Raw genomic sequence first — 22,712 nt, 5'->3', positions numbered from 1 at the left:
GAATTAGAAACAGAAAAAATGGGCAAGTGTGAGGAGTTCAGAACTGCAGCTCTTGTGGGGTGCTCCCAGTCTGCAGTGGTCAAAATCTACCAAAAGCGGTCCAAGGAAGGAACAGTAACAACAATAACATGGTCATGGCTGGCCAAGGCTCATTGATGCATGTGGCCCCAAAGGCCCATGTGGTCTCATTTAACAGACAGCCGACTGCAGTTCAAAATGCCGAAAAGAAAAAGTTAATCCTGGTTTTGACAGAACAGAATATACAGTGCTTTCCTCTGCATAGCTGCAGAGCAGTCAGGGTGAATACGGTGACCCTGTTTACCGCTGAAAACACCAACGGTGAGCTAGTGAGCATCGGAACTGAACGGAGGACCAATGGAAGAAGGTGTCCTGCTCTAATGAATCACATTTTCTTACATGGATGGCTGGGTGCATGTGTTGCTTACCTGGGGAACACCTAGCATCAGAATGCATTATTGGAAGAAGGCAAGCTGGCTGAGGCAGTGTGATGTTTTGGCAATGTTCTGCTGGAAAACCTTGAATTCTCCCAACCATGTGGATGTTAGTTTCACATATAGACCCTTACATAGAAACGATATTCTCTGGTGGCCGTGGCCTCTTTTAGCAGGATAATGTGTTTGCGGGCCACAATAACAACACTTTATTTCTTTATAATGTACTAGGAAAATGTGAAATATGTGCAGCAGTTTATCGAAACATGCACAAACACACATGGATATACAGTATACATTATGACTATCTTTATTTTCTTCAACACAGCCTGAACTGTGTTAGGTAGCTTTCTTATATAAGTAGTCTTCAGGATTAGTACTTCTGAATGCCATATATAGCACATGTTAGTGTGGTGTTTAATCTTCCTCATATGCTACAATGAGGCTGAATTGACTTATTTGAGTAAAATGTCTCGACAGCTATAGCTGTTTAAGTTCTGTGACATTTTTCCAGTATTTTTGGTTTCTAACTAAATACCTGCAAGACTTTAAGTCTTAGCTCATACATTTGTGTTAGTATCTTAGCATGCTAATTCATAGTTCTCAAAAAAATTACCGTCACTGTGAGCATGTCAGTAATCTTATATTAGTGTTCCAAACACTGCTGCACTTAAGTAATGACCACAAAGAGCCACTGGCATAACTGTCGTTTCTTAGTCGTTTCTGTGATCCTAATTTCAAAGTCAAACTGTCTTTCCCTCTGGCTTTCCTGACCCCATAAATATAAACCACCCAACCTTTGCATCCATACATCTCCCTCTGCAATTTCCCCATCTCTGTGATCTAATCAAACCTTGGGTCATATCCATGACTCTTCAGGGGCTCATTAGTTTGTCCATCGGTCTCAACAAGCTTCAGTGCTAACCTTGGAGCAAGCCTACACCAAGCCTTAAAGCAGGCTAAGGCCACAAAGTCAACATGCTCCCGGGGAAGAAGGATGCAGCTGCTTCAGCAAGCATAAACCCCCCACCCATCTCAAAACAGACAAACAGAAAGCACTTTTAGAAGTTATAATGCTTGTGACAGCGCAATGACAAACGGAAAAGTGCTTACTGTCATGAGCAGTGGGTTCAGAGTGAGAATACAGTGGTGAGAATGAAGCTTGTCAAATGCATCAGCAATATTTCAGTTGTTGGGGTTCCAGGATACACATTGATATTCAGCCATAATGCAAAACCTAATTTCTAACTTTGGAAAGAAAGTGAGGTGGTAGGTGGGCAGACAGATACGGATTGAGCTGAAAGCTGTGGTGTGACAGGCAGAAGACATTTTGAGCTGACAGCTGGCAGAGGAGATGGAAGCCCTGCTGGAAGTGGGGTGTTAGGATGCTGCTTCTGCTGCCGCTACAGCTTGATATCTCCTCCAGCCCGAGGGAAGATAAATCGTCTGTTGCTTCTCAGTTTGGAGACAGAGGAGCTTTTGCCTCACTGTCGGAGGGCAAAATGCTTATCAGTGGTTATGTTCAGATGTATTATGGTAAAATAAGCAGTTAAGTTTCCTGTTGCTGCTAATCTGTACTCCAGGGGTAGATGCACAGTGTGCTCTAAAATCCCAATTCAAAAGGAACGAGTTTGTTTACCAGGTAGAAACAGGGCATAAAATCAAGGGTTCACACAAATGAAAACGAAACATGACTTTTTTTAGAGGTTGCTCCTGGATGTCGATGGAGTTTAGTTCCAGACCACATTTGGCTGATAATAGACTTCTGGTCTTAATTGAACTCGTTCTTGTATTTAGTAAAGATGAGCATGAGAATGATAGCTACGTGAACTGGTGGGAGGACCTGAACGAAGGAGGTGCAGAACAGAAAGAAACAGAGGGAGGGACAATAATGACAGAACAATCTGTCAGACTTAAAACGTTCCAATCTGCCCACAAATTTGATCTTGTCTTTTTATTCATGATAGACAACAAATAAGTGAATTTTTCTGGGATGTTGGGATCAAAACAGAAAGCTTTGCAAAGGTTTACCTCACATAACTGTGTTCAAGTGAACTGTCCTTATAGTAAGCTACCAACTATCTCAACTTTTTCCTTGTCCATAAGCGAGGGAAAAATGACCATATTTTGACCAAATAGGTAAGTCTGCTTCCTTGAGATGAATGCTACTCACACTCCACATTGATTATGGTATTGGTTAATGCTAACCTGCTAACATTTGGCAATAAACACAAATACACTGCTGCAGCAATGGCTCTTTTTCTGTGGGCCAATCTGAAAGTTAGCATTACTAATACCTTATTACTGCAAAAAATAAGTCCTGGCAAACAAATGTTTATTACCCTTGTAGTTCTATTTTGCCAGATAGTCTCCACAATTAATGCAACTTTTATAAACAAAAATGCAATTTCCAAAATAAATTATTAACCTATGGTATGTAAAACCTTCAAATTCATCTAAACCCAGACCTCATTCCAAAAACAAAACAAAAAAATTTACATGTACTTTGAGTCTTCTAGCTGAAAAGTCAGGAACATCAATGATATTATAATTAGGCCTCAGGGAAACGGCTTAATTCATTGGAATTCCACCCAATAGTTCTGGAGATGTTTCAATGAAAACCAAAACCACAAACCTCGATATCTCAGTCTTGACTAAAACATATTTTTTTTAAAAAACAAACAAAACAAAACTGTAGACAAAATTGAAGCATTCATCTTTTCAGCAGTTCTAGGACACCAGAAAATCTGTAGCCAAGGAGAGAAGAAAAGAATAGGGCACATACAAAATTGCAATATTGCTCAGCACATTTCTCTGCTGTCCTCCCCCTCTTTTTCTCCGGGAGTTTTAGCTGATTCTAGCCTCAGGATAAAGAGGCCTTCTGTTTGTGTAGCAGACCTGACCTCTGAAACCCTGCAGCAACACATCCTTCACATGATGAACCCAAGAAAAGTGGAAACCTGGAACCAAAGCAAATAATAGGCAGAGACACATTCCCACTGGCCAACCAGGATGGTCTTCACAGTTTCTGTGTGTGCCTTCATGCCAGTTTGTGTGTTACCCATTGCTTCTTGCCAAAGCGAGGCTTTTTGTCTGTTCCAATATATTTCCGACAATCTATCTTTAGATGGCATTCAGTTTGATGAGTCCGGTTTTCTGAATGGTTCCAGGATTGTGCACATTATGAGCCTCTTGAGGCATTGATGTTTTCAGGTTCGAGATTCCCATTTCCTGGTACCTCTCTCAAATTATACTACCTTCCACATGCAGGTGTCCCTAGGCGGCCTGCTACATCAGACAGAAGCCTTTATTCAGTTGGGGGGTTTATCGCTGAGACTGAACAATGACCCTCGTATCCACTGAGTTGGAAGGGAGGACAGTTTGACAAGTTGAGAAAGTCATTTCATTTCCTCTCTGTCAAAGTGCCGCTTTCCTTTTCTTTTGCAACACTTTCGTACCTTCCGGAGAGAAAACGTGAGTATAATATTTCTTTAAGTGTGCTTACCTTTCTTTGTCTATTTTCAGCAATGGAGGGTGACAGAAGTTCAAGCGAAAGACCTTGAAATCATAGAGGATATGTGGGATTTGACTTAACTAGCCCCTTCTAAAGTTTTTAGTAATGGTTAAAATGCAGGTTGCTTCACTCGAAAGAAAACCTCGTAATTCCACAATCATGAGAAAAACAATTCCTGTTACATTTTGGACACAGAGCATATCTTTGCATTGTTCTCTCAAAGAAAAAAAAAGCACATTTGAATGTTGGACCTGCTTGTCTCCACTGCTTCTTATCTATAAGAGAGCCTGTCCGTGCTGTGCCTCTGGCTGGGGATCTTGCAGTGCATTGTGTCGACTGTAATAGCTTCTGTAACAAAGTAAGAAATGATTCACTTCAATTTGCTGAAGGCTACATGCGTTGTACTGTGCTGTATGCGGTGAATGAATCACGGCCATGACACGCAGCATTTAATGTAATTTTTGTGGAGGAAAGAGGGCGAGGGAGAGGTTTTTATATCTACTTTAATTGCAGTGCACGTTATTATCAAGAGCAGTTAGCAGGGACTTTTTCAACAGTGATGGCTTTATAATTACTATACAGCAGGTTTGACTGTCACCCTTGGCAGTACCATACAGTGGCCTCTGCACATTTTTATAAAATGATCATTTTAGCACACTGACAAATTGAACCATTGTAAGAAAGTAGGAGGAATGTCATTCGTCACCCACACTGAGTAGAAAAGGCCAATTAAATTCATAAACAGCTAGTTGTTAAAGTTTTCCTCTTTCCAGCATTAGGTCACAAACAAGCAATATGTTTTTACCTAATCTTGACAAACACACGCCTAGCTCAGTTTTAAAAGGGATGAGATTTTGCAATACTGAAAAGTAACCGCGTTGCTCTATGATTAATGGAAAAGAGTGTATGTCTTAAAGGACCTGTAGTTATAAGATATGCTGTTCTGCCAGTGGAAACAGTCCTATGCAACTCTAACTGACCTTTGTAAAGAAATAACCCAGATGATTTTATCAGCTTTTTTGCAGTACCGCTGATATCATCCAAAAAGAACTGGTATTTAATTTCAAGCATAATGAACCAAGCTGTAATACCTCAGGATGAAAAAGTAAGCCAATGTGAAAGGGACCAAAAGCTGTAGATCCTCAAACAGCCACTTGAACCGGATTTCTGTTTGTGCTCTTTGTGCCTTTTGGAGCATTTAAAATTAATTATTCATTTAATGATATGGCCTATAGTGTCGTACAAACAGTCCAAGAACACAAAAAGCTAACTCCCCTGCTCCTTGCTCCCAAGGAAGGACCAATGGTGCCACAGAGTTTGCAGTTTTACAACCGAATATTTTATTTTTCTTTGAAGGTAGGAAATGTCAGGGTGGGTGTTGTAGACCGTGTTGTTGTTAATGTATGTTTGGGGGCGTTGCACCCTGGAACCTTCAGAGGTTTTTCAGGGTTTTCCCTGTCGGAATGTTATGTGAAAAACATTCCTGTATGTGTTGCGTCTAGCTGTGGTTGTTTCTAAAAGTGGTCAGTAAACGTCCTAAAAGTGGCACCCGAGTTTCCGAGCATTTTTATCGTGAGGTTATAGCAGTGGGCATGAACAAAACAACCAATAAAACGCTCTAGAAATGAAACAGAACTAACTTACCTCTCATGAGAAATCCAACAGAAAATACAGACCTTTTACCTGTGTCCCTAACCTAAACAGGAGAAAAAAAGTTTTGAAAGAAAAAGGCTTCCCACCCAATCAACAACGGTCTAGTTACACTATTTACAATATATACAAAAACAACCATCTAGTTCTAGCCACAGAAACACACAGTAACACACAGCTAAACACAAAGTACAGGGCTAAATGCACAGCTTGTTTGGAAGCAGGCGACAAACTCTGTCATAAGTTTCCTTATTTCCTAACTAGCCAGATAGAGGATCATCATGGGCAAGGCCTAAAACTTGTAGTTGGTAATCTTTTGGCATCGCAGCCTTAGTGACCACATCACACTCTCTTCCAGACACCGGAGACCACTTACGTAGCAATACACTGTGGTCAAATAGTACAACACAGGTTGGGTTACATATGCTTGTTGCCTGGCAGCAGACAGGGACCCAGACAAAGTAGCATCAGACTGCTGAGTTTTAGTGAACTGCTCTCTGTCTGTCGCCAAACACAAGTCGTTTGGTAGCACATTAAATGATCTAGATTTATTTTTTTTTATCCCAGGAGAAAGCTTAACAGCAGTTTTAAACTTCAAGAACGTATCGGAAATGTCCACCACATCACCAAGGTGACGGCCTGGGCACGAGTAACCACGCATGCCGGTAAAACTGAAGAGACACTGAGCCCAGAGGGGGTATGAACGAAAACATCTGCAGCAGGATTTTCAGTGACTTTGGGTGTGGCAGGAAACACCTTTCCCCGAGGCAAATCATTTCCAAGAATAAGATCAATACCAGCAACTGGCAGCTGATCTTGCACCCCACTCGCACCCAAAAGGGGGGAAATAGGGTAAATGAATGAAGCGGCATGCCAAACATATTCATTCTTACTCCCCACACCAACAAATCTGAGCCACAGTATGACTGGTCAGAAAAAGGCACTACACCACATCGCGCCACAGAATGCTTTGCACTGGGATCCCTTAAAATTGTGACTGGAACTTTGTCCCCCTCACTCCCAGTCAGTGAAAGAAAGCCTTTAGACATAAAAGGCTTGAACACCTTATCTATCTCTACTGCTGGCACTCTGGCAGACACTGGTTTATGCTAATCAATAGTAGATTGACCCCACAGCAGAGGTTTTATCCTTCAACATTTCTTTCTTTCTTAGCACCAGGCAAAAAGCAAAGAAATTACCAAGTTCCTGACAATAGAAACACCTCCAGCCACTATGAGGTTCCACTGGGAAACCTGAGGTGATCGTGCTATATCCACACCAGGTGAAACCATAGTGTTATGCCACGTCGGAGATGAAAAAGCACCCTTGTGAGTCAGGGCAAACTCATCAGCTAGGACATCAGTGTTTGCAAAATACTCAACTTTTTGTTCCTTTAAATAGACTACCACATGCATTTTTTAAAATCTTCGAAAAGCACTAGTTCTTTCAGCTTTGCAAAATCCTTGACTTTGCTAGCTTGACAACATTTATGAAAAAGCAGCCCAGGTTGATCTTTTTTTTTTTTTTTCACAATTTTGGAATTTCTGTCCATATGCTTCAGGCACCAACTCATAACCATCCAACACTGTAGCCTTAGCCACATCATAATCTAAGCTCCAGAGTTTGCAATTCGCATCAAATCTACTTTTCTACACTTATTTAGCTGCTGTAATGTAGGATTTCTGGCAAACTCATCTAACTCAAAATCCATTGTGGCCAACCAAACAAAACAAAAAGCCAACCTGAAATATGAGAGAAATCCCTATGGCACTTGCCCATTTAGTCTTCAAGCTGTTCCAACCTTTCTGAAACCCTGTGCTGTAACGTACGCCATAATATACGTATGTGTATGTCTCTAGAAATACAACTACATGTGGCATCAGTGCCAGCTCCAGTTCAGTAGCATCATTTTTTCCCCTACCTATTGCCTGCTGCTTCTTCTTCTGTCATTACTTTTTACTAAATTGACTGGAGAGAATGGATGAAGCTGAACAGAGAAAGCCTGCTGCTAGCTTTGATGTTGATGGTGAAACTGCAGAACAACACAGGCACATAACGCACAAGTATAAATGCTGGGAATGATTTTACTGCAATTAGCAACAAGAAATGAGTCAAACCTAGCACCAAATGTCTGATTTGATTCTTACAGGTTTTCAACATAAATTTTAGGCAATAATAATACCAAACTCCACATTTCCAATCCTACAAGGACGTACTTGAGTATGTTATGTCATAGACTCGACATAGATTTAACAACCTTTAAATTAACTATAAGGAGCTGCCCTTTATACTGTGTGTATAAAGGAGACTTAGTGTAAAAAAACGCTGTAAGAAAGCAGAAGCAACAGCTCCAGCATCTGTTCAGGGAGTAGTCAGAAACAGAATGAGCAGTGTTTTGGCAGCAATCAGAGAACAAGTGCATATTCAGCGTGGTTATGTTGGGAAAACAGAAGAAAATGAGACAGTTTGCCTCTCACATGTAGCACAATTGAAACAATATCACACAGTTTCTTTAGTTGCTGGGATCATATTATATTATTCTGGTTTTTTATTTAATTCATCACATAAGGTGATTTGAGCCATCGGTTCTTAGCATGAGATGAGTGAGGAACATGATGCCACATCTATGATGGGCGATCTGCACTGTGACCTATCTGCGCTGCTTCTGGGTGGAAGTTTGGCTGCGGCACAAGGGAATACAAAGAACAATGTAGGCTTGATGCCTGCCCTGTGTGTTCTACCCTCAGCCCGCCATAACAACAAGAAAAAATGCTTTACTTTCGTTTATATTACACTGTTAAAGAGTTTCTATACAACTTTCGAGAGGCCCTGGAATATATTCTTCCACCTGAAAAAGAAAAGGAAAAGTTTAAACACAATAAAGCACCCTACAGTTTTTTTTTTTAAATTAATGATACTTTTCTTATTCTGTTCTTATGCTTTATGGTATATTTTAAAGGTAACAATCACCCCTTAGTTTCCTCTGCTCGTCTGTATAATTAGCATTAATGTTGTTCTGGTAGAGGAAAGTAAGTTGACCCAAAATCAGCTCTTCTGGAGTTTAATTCCTGGGAACATTTCAAAAGAGCAGTTTGAACTTAAGCTTAATGTGCAGCGTTTGTCTGTGAGCCATGCATCTCTGTTGTTTTCACACCACTAAATGATGCCTCTCAGGGATGTCAGCGTCTCAAGCAGGGGATGTTATTACAGCAGCCCTTTTCCTCTGATCTTCCTGTCTGTGCTTGTTATCCAATAGCTCCTTTATCACTCGAACAGCCCCATCATCATAGTTCAGAGTCGCTGCGGAGGAGAGCGGCAGGCCTCGAGGACTGGGCTTATGTCACACGGTTGTGGAGCTTATAGGGCGCTGCGTGTACATCTTCACCAGCGTTCATGGTGAAAGTGCAGCTCCTACTTAAGGATGCTGACTAACTGGCCAATAGGGAGGATGATGTGATTACAGAGTGTGTGCATGCCCAGTCGATCTGTTGTCATTAACATTTTACGCTCCTCTTTGTAACGTCAGTGTAGCACAGCATTATTGCCTGCAGCTTTGGCCTCGCCGTAACCCTGCCAGCCTTGTTCAGGATCACTGCTGATAAAAGGAAACTGTTTGAAAACTCCCTTAATGGGAACAACAAGGAAGAAGCGTTTCATTTTTCCTCAGCAGCTGTCTGTTTGACTTTGTACCCCTCATGCACGCGCTCGCACACACACACACAAACGCAAACACAGCCACACCTATCTGGTCTCTCTCTCTCTCACTAATTAAAGATGGAGTTTACCTGAGTCTGTGAAGGTAAATGAGCTCACAGTCTGCAGTTCTTGCCTTTCAAGTTGCTTATTAAAACACCATCATTATATAATTACATATATACACAGCACTTGTAAAATGTTATATATGCTATATGTACATTTTAAGGTTTAATGAGATACTCTTTCACTTTAAGAAGAGACCAATGCCAAAATGAACTGGTTATCTGAATAAGAATACTTTAATTTTATTGCATAATAATATTAATTTATTTTTAATAAAAAGTTAAAAAAAAATAAGATGTACTGTATAAACAATATATTTCATAAGTCATAAGGAAGAGTTGGACAGTTTGATGGCGTTCTGTGGTGCATCATGTTGGAATTAGTCTTTTGCTGAATGTGCTTCTGTGGCTATTCAGCATTAGCTATAGAAGCTGTCTAATACTGACAGTAACATGTAACAACAGCAATAATAACTAACTCATGTAACATCATGATCATGGGCTGTTCTCACTTGGCCACTGGTGTTCAGGTTGCTCTCATGTCTATAAGCAGTTCCTTAGTCTTTGCCACGATAAACTGCAGATGGTTCTGCTCGCACCACACAGCAAAGTTGTCCACCACAGCCCTGTACTCTTCCTCCCACTACTGCAGAGTCATCAGAAAACTTCTGAAGGTGGCAGGTCTTTCTGCAGTAGCTGAATTGCGTGGTGTACAGGGTGAAGAGATAGGGAGAGATGATGATCTCCTGCAGGGCTCCTGTGTTTTTGACCACACTGTCTGAAACACATTGCTGTAGTTGCACACTAGAGAGGCAGCCACCTGCATCACTGTGAGTTTTTCACCTACTAGAGACACTCTGAAGGTGTTGAAGAAGTCAAAAAACACGACTTTCACAGCGCACACTGGCTTATCCAGTTGGGTATAGACACGCCCACAGGTCTGAACCTGAACTGGGTGGGATCTATCAGTGGGCTAACCATAAGAAAGAGGTTGAGTCTCTCCACATCGTGATGCGTGATGTGAGTGCCACAGCTCTGTATTCCTTAGGGCCACTGGGACATGATATCATGGGGATTCTTTTGCATATTCAGGCTTTTCATCTTTAAGGAACTGCCTGGTTCTCAAAGTTGTTGGGCACAGAACCAGAACTCCAAGGCTCATGTTGTCACGCCCCGCAGACTTGCCTGAGTGATTTCTTAACAGCTGTCTCCTAATTTAGTCAACAGTGAAGGTGGCTGGAGCGGAGAGAGTGGTGGTGTCCTGATCTAGAGTGTTGAGAGTGCAATGTATCTGGGAACCCGGGGAGCAGGTGTGAAATAGGCTTGAAGCAGTAGGCTTAAATCTGAAATTCTGAGTTCGCTGTGGGAATTTTTTTGTGGAACATACATGTATTTGTGACTAACTGAATAAACCATACACAGATTACTGACCAGGCTCTATCCATGAATGCTCTACAGTGCTATTTTTAAGCACAAAAATCAATATTTTCTTGGCTTTGTAAGTGACATGAAGGGCTATACCTAGCTCCTCACTTTCCCCCCCGAATGCACTAACTTGGGAGTGACATCACTCCTGAGTTCCAGACACAAGGAAAGTGAAGAGGAGAGAAGGAGAGAAGGAACAGAAGGTAGTTGGTGATCGTAGGCTTCACCTCCACTGCTGCTGGTTGTCCTGAAACTAGTGATGGTCTTCATGCCACTCCAGCCCTCCCTTGCATTGTTCCACTGTAGTTTGTATTCCGGCTTCCTCCTGTAATTGCCCTTAGCCTCCTTGATTGATGTATTCAGTTCACTTTGAACTGTTCTCACCTCCTCCCTATTGCCAGCTCTAAAGGCCGTCTTCTTCCTGTTAAGGAAATGATAAATGGTTATGTTGAGAGAGATTCAGATCCTACTTCAAATTTATAGCACCTTACTTTACAATTACAAATATGATTTGTAGATTTTTTGAGTTTCATAAAGGAGCAAGACGTGTCGCATCATGTATTATGATTATCTGATAAATGTTACATTAACCAGTTATACTTTGGGAAATAGGTTAACTTAGGACATAGATTGTAAATCAAAGCTCAAAATTAATTGCAACATGTTACTACATTTAGCTCCAAACTTTAGAAAAAAGGGAAAAAGTTAAGTTTAGATTTATAATATAATATAAAATAATATATATTATACAATGCTTTCATTTCATCCTCCATCCATACATTCCCTTCTGCTTATCCGATTCAGGGTGGCAGGGGCGCCTGGGGCATATCCAACCTGTCATGAAACAAGAGGCAAGGCCCCGGACAGGTCCCAGCACCAGTCTATGAAAAATCTAATACAGAGAGACAGAAAATCAATCAAAACTCACATTCACACCTATAGCAAGTTTACATTCACCATTCAGCCTAACAAGTCAGAGGACATGGAGAGAATGTACGGAGCCACGGAGAGAACACGCAAAACCAGCAGCCGGTGAATTCACATCCAGAACCCGACTACTAATATTTAAATATAAAATTTAAATCTAAATTTTAAATACAAATATCAAATCTAAATTAATTTTTTTTTTAAATGTTACATTTAAATAGTACACCTAAATGTCATGGTTAAAAGTAAATAATTATCTGTTATACAAATTTAAACTGCTGATCAGAGAAGCATCAAAAGAAAGCTTTATGAAAACTTTGGTGCCAAACAAACTACCTGTATTCACATAGCCTCACAAGTCCAGGACTAACATTAGCTAGTTTTTGACCAGTACTGGGCTAATGTTTGCCAGATTTGCTACTATTGCTTAAAGCTATCCACCGGACACACTGTGGAGGCTGTGAGGTTTATCTGCTGATTAGTGCAGAGTTTGACCTGCTCCTAAAATGTCCCTTCCAAAGTATTCACCTAAATTTCTGGGCATACTGGAAGACAACAGGTTAAAAAGATAGACTGTATAAGATGACTCTTATACAGTGCTTTTCTACTTTCTTGGAGTACTCAAAGCGCTCTATGGGCTTTGATCAGCATTATGATCTAACAAGATCATAATGCTGCTGACTGAACTCTGTAAATATACATATTTACTAATTACCTGTCACATTTACGTGTTATTTTATTTTTAATATTTAGCATTTATATTTAAAATACATGATTCATTTTACATTTAATTTTGATAATTTTAGATTTCATTTACGATTTAGATTTACATTTAAAAATGTAAATATTGTTGTAAATCTTGTAGAAAATGACATGCAAAAATGCTACATCATATTTGAAAAAAAATGTTTGAACTATTTTAATTGTGCTTTAATTTACAGTCGAGAACCAATAGTGTACACGAGCTGGTAGATCTTTTTGGTTGGAAACCAAACCTGTTTTGATTATGATCTGAATGATCATAATCATGGTTTACGACAGTAAATTAATGGACAATGCATTTCTTAGTAAAACATTGAACTGATAATAACCGTAAAAGAACTAATCAAAAGCCAGCAAAATAAAATAAAATCCATTAAAGGTAAAGTGATTTAGTTATTCCCTCGCCTGATTTTTGCTATATGCATATCATACTTATCTCTCCTAATATACCATCATAGTGATAAAGGTCTATATTAAATCTATAGTAGATATAAAAGATTTGGCCTATATGTATGTACATATAATGTATTTTATACATTCAGCTATGGTATTGACTGATTGTGTTTTTATGTAAAGTGTGATGTGATAAATGTTACTACTGTCCTTGTTAAATAAATGCCCAACTATCAACACTCAGCTCTTTTTATGACCTTGTTTTAATTTAAAGTTCAGTAGGGACATTTCTGTTAGAAAAAGAATAAAGTGACATTATTGTGTTACTGCACTTCAGTAAACGAGCGTGCTTCTGTTGCAGCTTCATTACTTGCAGATATAAAAGATTTAAGGGAGAAAACGAGTTTTTAGGAAGCCAGGAGATCTTTATCAGATGATTGTGAGTCACATTTTAAACTCAATGTGACCTGGCTGGATTGGAGCAGAGGAATTTTTTTTTTTTTTTACCATTAACACGAAGCTCGCCTCATTTCATTAATTTACATATTCTCCATCAAATCAAAGAGATATTTGTGGAGTTACAATGCCCCACAGACATAATTTCAGAACTTTGTCTGCTTTTTTGGCTGCAATCCCCATATTTCTGATTTACAACGATTCATCTCAAATAAATGAATCTTTGACAAAGTGTGTCTCTGCGGGGCGAGGAGAAAATAGAAGTTGATGGAAAGATAAGGAGGAGGGAGACAGTATGAGGAGAAACGGTACATTTTGTCTCAGCTCCTTCATTCTGACGACTAAGAAGGCCGTGACTTCGCCGCATACCTTTATAGTTACTGAACCGACGCCTCTTTAGACTGCCCACTCAATGACGTATAAACCGGAGGACCAGTTGTCAGATCAAGTATTCTGTTCATGTTTATCCTCACATTGTTAAAGGGATTTGTGAGGGCGTGTGATGGATTAATCCTCCTTGAGCTGTGCTTTTTGTAAACTCCAGTGAATTTAGAAATTTTGCTGCTATGAGGGGGGCCTGGAAATTCATCTCAAAATGCAAAGTAGTGACAAGAAGGAAATAAGAAAGGTCGTAGCTTAGCAAGTATAGTATGGAATATGTCAGCAGGTATGTGAGCGATCAGCACTTTACAAAAGCTAATTGAGTTTCTATCCTTCTCATCTCAGATTGGCTTGTGTACAGAAGGGTAACCGGAGAGATCTAGCTTGCCCAAAGCGTTGGCTTGTGAATGGTAATGGAGGCATCGTCAAGTACTATCTGATGTCTACATATGAAGCTCATGTTACACAGCACTTTAAGAATGCTGCATGTCATCTGTCGGGCGGGGTGGGGGCTGTCTGTGGCTCTATCTGAAGCCTGTTTCATTATTCTCAAGCGCTGCTGTCAGACCTTTCTGGCGTGGAGACTCGTCTCATTTCATACAGAGAATAGAAAATGACAAGATGGTGTGCAAAGGGGCGGAACGGCACACTTGACAACTGGGGGCAGAGATTGTAACAGGAGAAATGTGAATGTAAGTATTTCCACGTGCACTGAAGCTGCTGAGAGAAAAGGCTTCACTTGATGTCTTGAATATGCACATGTATGAAATGTTAACAAGGTGTGGGGCACTAAAACTGACAAAGTGCAGGAAAAAGTCCAAGTTATAGCTGAATGCTGCTATAAAAACTGTAATTTTCAAAATGGTGTCTAAAAGTAACATGAAATGTATGTTTTTTTTCATGGACAGTTCCTTGGAAGCACCTTTATTTTAATATCAGCATCATTCTAGATGATAGTACTCATGCAGCACTCATAGTGATGTGTATGGGGGTAAAATATTCCTGAATACACTTGGGAAACTATTGGATGTCCAAACATTACTTTTGTTGGACAAGGTTAATTTTTTCTTTGTAAAAATGCATCACATTAGATATAAAAATGTTCAGTTTCATGTTCAGACACCAGTTTGGTCAAAATTATACAATAACTTTATTATTTATCTAACCCCTAACCCTAACCCTAAAAATAACCTTACAGAGCTTTATCAATTGGGTCACAAAAATAAAATATATTTGTTTTGGATATGAATTATTATGTAATTTAACTATTACAGTCCCATGCTTTGTTTATGTGTGGCCATAAGCAACAAGACTGGCACTTATTTCCTCTACATTAGGAAATAAAATAATAACTTTTAACGTAACTCGGTTGAAATCCAATTATCACTGTGTTCAAAACAGTCCAACTTAACACATCAAGTTTAGGAATTCTTGCAGATATGCAGTATAGTGTAAGTACAAAAGTCACCAAATTATTGAAAACACAAATCTATTCATTTTAATGCATCTTTATCCCTTTTATACATGTTATATCTTTAATATAGCCATTCCCCTGTATTTGCTGCAGTTAAAAAGTAGCAGCAGCAGTAGCATATACAATATTTGCAGCAGTGATTTTAGATGGTAACAATTGTCAGCAACTAGTTTGAACAAATTTAACTCCAAAGACACAATCAATTTTAAATTTACTAAATACTAAAACAGTATTACACACTGCACACAGTTTAATACAGGTGATAATCCAGCGGCCATACTGCACCGGTTGTCCTCTGTGATGTTTTTGTGATGTTTTGCAATTGACCCTGTGTAATACTCGCCTGTGGCGGCCAGAAATATCGTGTAAGATCAACTTTCACATTATCGTAAACAGGAAGAGCATGTGTTTTTAAACCAAGCATAAAACGAGCAGAGAAGTGCAAGTTAATCCGATGTGGCTGCCATGTGTAAAGAGCCATGAAAAAGAAGATAATTTTAGGCAGCATAAATTCTTGTTTCTTCTCTAAGTGCTGTAGCTGGAGGAGTTGACACAGCATCCACTTTAGCACCTCTTGTACCAGCAGATTAATGGAAGGAACACAGTTTTCATATTCTGTGTGGACCTTGTTATACTGATTCTTCAAGGCCTGCTGAGCACTCTAATTTGGATACAGAAAGAAACGTACATGTTTTTAAATGGGGGTTTTGCACCACATGACCTTGTAAAAGCAGTGCTGGATGGCGTGATCAAGCTCCTTCTGGCTGTCTCTGCTCCCGTTGCTTGCTACTGTTCCGCTGAGGTCATTACTCATTGTGACACCCTCTGCTGGTCTACATCATATTACAAAGCGTTTAATATTGTTCCGTGTTGAACGCGTGGCCTCGCAAAACAAGTACAAAAAAGCCAAATTAAATACAGCATCACGATAGTTTCAGTGCTTCTTTCCTCAGCAAATCCTTCTCGCGTCTTGCAAAACTTTTTTAAGTTTTGCTTCGCAACTTTGGTTTGACATTCTGGTTGATTAGCAATTGATCACCTTATGTGAGAAAATGCACACACTATGCAATCAAAACCTTTTCACATTTTACCTCCTGAGGTGTTACGTGTTCAGCCCAGCATAACAAACAATTCTGAGCTTGCTTTTGTTTTCCACTCCTGTTGTCTTCAGTCCCACCCCCCCACTGCAAAACTGGAAACTGCACAAAGACAAGAAGAAAAAAGATGACTTTCCATCTAACAATCCCCTATTTTTCCTGCTCTTCTCTAAATTTGATTCATTTCTTGCTCTGAGATGGTACATACTGTAGCTAAGATTTCATAAGAACCACTTTACCATACAGCACAAATGTGCCTCAGAAAGGTTGTGCTGTAGGGAAATATTGCTTTAGATTAGATTGTGAATGTGTTTCGTTTTAATCTTTATTTTTCTGCCTAACTGCGTTTGTGTACGTGGTTGGAGTTTGTCCATGTAGAAATGAGAAGTCCCGGCTTAAAAGCTGATAGCATGCTGTGACTGAAACCACTGTAATGGAGCTTGTAGAGATTATTGTTTCCAACTGCTGCCTAAAAAGGTAATATTGGACTTTTGACCTTCTTTCAGTCTCTGCCAGGAAATCTGATTGTAATCTGAGAAAAAAAAGCATGAACTTTTACAGTTGTGTTCAGATTACATGATAAGATCTAAAGTTCCAGACTGCTTTCTCTGTAATGAGATTTTAGCCTCATCGTCAGGAACAGGAATGCACTTGAAATTCTCCACAGGAGTGAAAGTCACCAGATGGCAGAAAAGGTAAATAATCCCACACTGAACCAGAGCTCTGATGTCAAAATCTGATTTTAATTTTTATAATCACAAAATTTCACTTCAAACTCAAACTACATTTTACATTCGTCATTTTAATTCCGTCTATGAACACAATATCTCAAACATCACAGTACAAAAAAAAAGCTGGCATGCATTTCTGTAAATCGCTATAATACATTTATAAAACACACATTATTTGCCAAGACTGTGCTCATACAGCTTCACCTAGGAAGTGGTGCTCCGGCGAAACTGCCCAGCGCATCGCCGGAGCACCACTTCCTGCCATAAAAGACATCTACAGGAAGCGGTGTCTGAAAAGGGCTGGGAAAATCATCAGAGACCCCAGTCACCCATCACATGGACTCTTCACCCTCCTGCCCTCTGGGAGGCGCTACAGGAGCCTCCGGACTAAGACCACCAGGTACTGGAACAGCTTCTTCCCCACAGCTGTCAGACTCCTGAACTCTGCCTCCTGACATCTGACCCACGTTAACACATGGACTGAACATACACACACCCACAATGGACAACTGTACCCTCAAACACACAATAATAACATGGACTGAACCACCACTCACAACCACTAGCACTTTATATAGATACTGTAGAAATTATCCACATATCTAATTTATCTTAACTGCACTACTGTATAGCTCTGTAAATAATCATTCTGTACATACGATAATTTTTAACCCTACAACTGTTTACAACTTGCATAGTTCCCATTTCTGTATAACTGTATATCTCAGATTTCTGTAAAGTTATTTATTTCATATTCTGTATAGTTTTTCATATTTATATCCTGTTCATATCCTGTACATAGCTTGTACTCACTACAGCCTGTACATACCTATAGTTATAGAATATTCACAACATACTTCATACCGTGTACATTATAACATACCATAATAGACCCATTTCTGTAATATACTTACATATCTATATTATTGCTAATATATATTGTAATATATCTATATCACTAAAGCACTTCTGGATGGATGCAAACTGCATTTCGTTGCCCTGTACCTGTGCATGTGCAATGACAATAAAGTTGAATTCTATTCTATTCTATTCTAATGCTTTCAACAGCAACTCGGAGCTGTGAGGCCCTGATTGTGAGTCAGTGTAAACATGTTGTTTGTATAAGTGGACTGTAGAGCAACATGTTTCCATGAGCTCAGGGCTAAAGGTGTAAGGGTGTTACCTAGTCCAGATCAGGTTTCCAGACTACCAATCAGGTGGTAACACTTCCTGCGGTAATTTAAATCCCTTTATTTCTACCTCATTGTCACTGTGGGTGAGAATCAAAGAGTAATTCATGGCAGCTAAATAAGAAAGAATCGTCAGTATTACTCTATGTAGAATTGGATTATCATTAAACTTCAGTAATGTGGCACCACCTGAGGGCAGACCCTCTGTGAAGTCATCATGAGACTCATTTTACAATCCCTTCATTTTGTTTTAAATAAAAACATCAACATGTCTCAATATGTTGTCCTATTGTCTCTTGATCATTAATAACTCTTCCTAGACACCATTCTGACACCTGATCTGAAAGGTTTGTGATTTTTTTGAGAACTCTTACTTCTCTTTTTAATAACAAGGAAACTGTGATAATAGATGGTCATGGTTCACCCACATTCTGCTGAAACCTTTTGTTTGAGAGGGGCAGGAAATCAGAAGACAGTCAGTTTGAAGGGAGAGGAGCTTATTTCAGACAGTGGGTGAACTGAGGGGTTCAAGATAAACAAAGGTGTATTTGGAATGAGTGAATCGTGCAAAGCTGCTCTTCTTGAGCCCTACAATAAAAATATGGAGCTTTAAATTAGCATAACAGGCCCGCTTTAAGCCCTTTTGTCAAAGGAAAATTGTGTATATATGATCAGCTACATGAAATGTGCTTTTTTATTTTCAACTAAGCAAATGTCTACGTGACTTTTGACATGAACTCTTCTGTGATAAACAACTTACAGCTTCCTCTTTCTGTAAGAACATGCAGATTTAGAAAAAGGGGAACCTCAGCTCTGAGCTATTTGTACACACACACACACAGAAAAGTATAAATAAAGCACGCAGACAGTGATGAGACGCAGGTCTTGCGTCCATGACTGCCCTCGTGAGTGAAAGACAGCTGCAGTGTTTGTGTTTTCTAACTCAGGTGTCTCAAGCTGAAGAACTGCGGGGTGATTCTTAGAAATCCCCTGTCACCTTTTAAACACATCTGCCTGCTACCACTTCATTCAAGAAACAAATGAGTGTGAAAACACTCCAACATGTCACTTTCAAGCACTTGGTTGAGGCCATACATTAATCAGCTTCTGGTGGGGTTTTTTTAAGTGTTGGAAAGGCTGCCTTTGAGTTACTGACATTGCTAGAATCGGGCAGCTTTCAAGTCCAAGTTCACAGAAAACATATTGATGGAAAAACACGGGGCTCCTTTTGAGACCGGCCCATTGATCAGCCATGTTATTGAGCGCTGAGAAACCAACACGAGAATCAGCCACGTGCGCCTGATAGATTGTTAGGCGCACAGGTAATTTTCAGCGGAGTGAGAAAGAGTTGCACAGCTAAATAAATCTTTACACGGGAGGCGTTCGGTGCGTGGATCAGTCTGTTTTCTTAGCCGCGGTGGTGACACTGAAGTACTTTTACGTCAAGATATTCCTGCAGTAGACTCATCAGAGGTGTGAGCTTCATCAAACTGAAATGTGAAATAATACAGCCAGGCAACCAGGGTTACTCATGGGGCATCTAAACCATGTTTATCTGCAGAATTTCCACAAAAAAAAATCACTTGAAAAAACACAGGAGCATATGATCTACCAGGGTGCAATAAGAATCAAATGTTCTTGGCCCAGTTTGTTGAATATCAAGAGCTTTCTGATGTGTTTAAGAGTGAATTTTTGATGTTCTATGAAAAACCTATTGAAGATCAAATCCATCATCCAAACAGACAAAGGTCACAGGAAAGGCTAGAATATTATTAACATTTTACAACCATCATGCTGTTACCCAAGCTTCTTTAAAAAAAACAAACCCAAAAACCCAGTGACATATGACATAACCCCAGCTAATCTACACATAAAGGTCACTGCAAATATGCATTTTAGCATCTTACAAGCATCCTACTGAGTTCCACCTTTTATATTTATTTTTCTTGGAGCCGCCGGATAGCTTCACAGCATTTGTGTCCTTTTCTCACTCATCCCTGCATTTCTGTCCCTCAAGCAGATGTGGCAGATGCTTCCGGTTGCTGGAAAAGGCCGCGGCACTGCCAGCTCAGCTCCGTCTTCGTTTACGGAGGCTTGTGGTCGTCAAGCCCTGGTGTGGCTCAGCGGGAGGCTCAAGCGTGGCATCATAAATCCACATTAGAGAAGGACAAGACATCGTAAGGGGGAAGGAAAGAGGCTGGGCCGATAACAAATACTCCAGGACCAGCAATGCCCCAACGTACGCGTAAAGACCTCATAAAAGCTGCTACACAACCTTTAAGGATGAGGATCAGTGTTGGTGATTTCTGTACCTCGTGTTGCTTTGTTTAAAATTGTTATCTACAAAGCATGCCCCCACACTCACAACCGCCATTTACATAGTCTGATTTTTTCTTTTTTTTACTAAGGGAAAGGTCAGCAGCTGGGGCAACATGCCAGGTGTTTGCGGAGCAGCAGACCAGTGCAGTGTGGTGAATGTAATTACGGCACTCTGGCAATCTGATAACCTGCCAGCCTGTCTCTCAACAGTAGGAAAGTGCACTGGCATATTAAATGTGGCTTAACAAACAGGGAACAGTGTGTGTGTGTGTGTGTGTGTGTGTGTGTGTGTGTGTGTGTGTGTGTGTGTGGGCAGTATAATGGGGTAAGTGTTCTGTCGGGTTTTCAGGAGTTTTCATCTGTAGGTGTTTTATTATTCAGTTCTCAAAACACTGACAAATTTCAGACTTTCTGATATATAAAAACTAATGCATTGCAACTTCAGTTTCTCTTTGCTAGGAGGCTATACTGTGTACACCCAGGTTATGGGAATGGCTGACAGTAACAAGGGAGGCACTTTTCTTCCTCAGGTTTATGCACAAGGCTGGGTTTGCCCCCTGGGAGGTACGTCTGTTGTCTAGAAGGATGCACTACCTTAACAGCAAAAGTCAGGGAACAAAAATCTCCTGTGAGCACTAAAGGACAGGTAAGATGACTGTTACATAATCAGCTGCAGCCTTGATCTCCATTATCAGCTGTGATAGTGGCCCTGTGTCTTGCTGAATGCTAAGATGTGGCTTCAGCTGTGTGTTGGCCGAATAAAGTGGGGGTCTTCGAGAGCAGGGTACCAACATTCCCTTTTAATGCTTTAAAAGACTTGCTAAGCAATTGGAGCTATCAGAGAAATTACGTACAGATAATTTCTGCATGTTTAATTATGGGACAAAGTCTCTAATTTTGCACATTTATTTAATCCCACTTTAACTTCCACTTCCTGCTCACAGGAAAACACTTAAAAAAACATCTGAGGCTGTTCATTATCAGGTTTGTAAATTTATGGTTTATTAAATGTTCTCAGATGAAACTTATTTACATTAAAAGACATTTTTTGTAGGTTATGAGGTCATAACTTAGGAGGTAGGTGAGTGTTACCATTCAGTTTTCTAATTGCTAGTAACAATCCCCAACTTACTAACATTTAGGAAATTGCAAGTTAACACTCTTGGTGAACTTGAACCATTCCTTAATCACATTGGCAGGCCTAGGCTGCTGGGAGCTTTCCATGATGCACTTGTTCTTTACTCACCTCGTTTTACTTTCTGTGTGTTTATACACCACTCTGCATTTAACAATTAGTTATGATTCTCTGCCTCTCTTCCACATTGTTTTTGTCCTGTCTTTCTCTCCTCACCCTGATTCTGCTGGAGATTTCTTCCTGTTAAAGGGGAGTTTTTCCTTCCCACTGTTGCCAAGTGCTTGCTCATAGGGGGTTGTCTGATTTTTGGGGTTTTTCTCTATTATTTTTGGGTCATATGCTATTCTAGGGAGATTTTTAAAAAAAGAAATAAAACATACTCCATGGTTTTTATAACAAATATGACCTGGGCCTAGAACATGTGTCTCTAGGGAAGAAGTTTACCTGATTTGTCAACCAAAATTTGTGTAACATAACATAAATATGGGCACTTGTGTAGAACGGAACTACAAGAAAACCACATTTTAAAGGGCGGGTCATAGTAATTAAGCATATTGAACATAATTAAACATATTAACTTACCATAAATACAATCTGTACAGTACCAAAGTATAAAAAGACATAGTTTCTTGTATATGTGTTCTTAAACATGAAAAGCACTCATTTATAAAAAAAAAAAAAAAAGAATTAATATTAATTTAAAAAATGACCTCTCAAGCACGTACAGAGGTTTGAGTAGAAACCTTTGTGGGTAAGTATTCATACAAGAGGCAACAAGTAGGTAATATATGTACCAGTTGAGCCTCTGGTGCCAATATCTGTAACAGTATCTGTTTACTAACAAGTACAACCATCAGTCCTGCCCCTGTCTAGAAATGAGCTTTAGCCGACGGCCCTAACAGACTGCTGAGGGAGTCCAGAGAGCTGCCCGAGACACCACCTCCTCACTGGACCTCACTTGACACCACAAGTCAGCGGCCAGCTATTTAGACAGCCAGGCTGCTTGGAGACTAGAGTTAACGATCACAAAGGGTTCAGAGACGGTGTC

Source organism: Perissodus microlepis, chromosome 11 (assembly GCF_051167445.1).
Source record: "Perissodus microlepis isolate ML-2025 ecotype Zambia chromosome 11, ASM5116744v1, whole genome shotgun sequence".
In the NCBI taxonomy this organism is placed as follows: Eukaryota; Metazoa; Chordata; class Actinopteri; order Cichliformes; family Cichlidae; genus Perissodus; species Perissodus microlepis.
The sequence above is the reverse complement of the archived record's forward strand: the minus strand, read 5'-3'. Positions refer to the sequence as shown.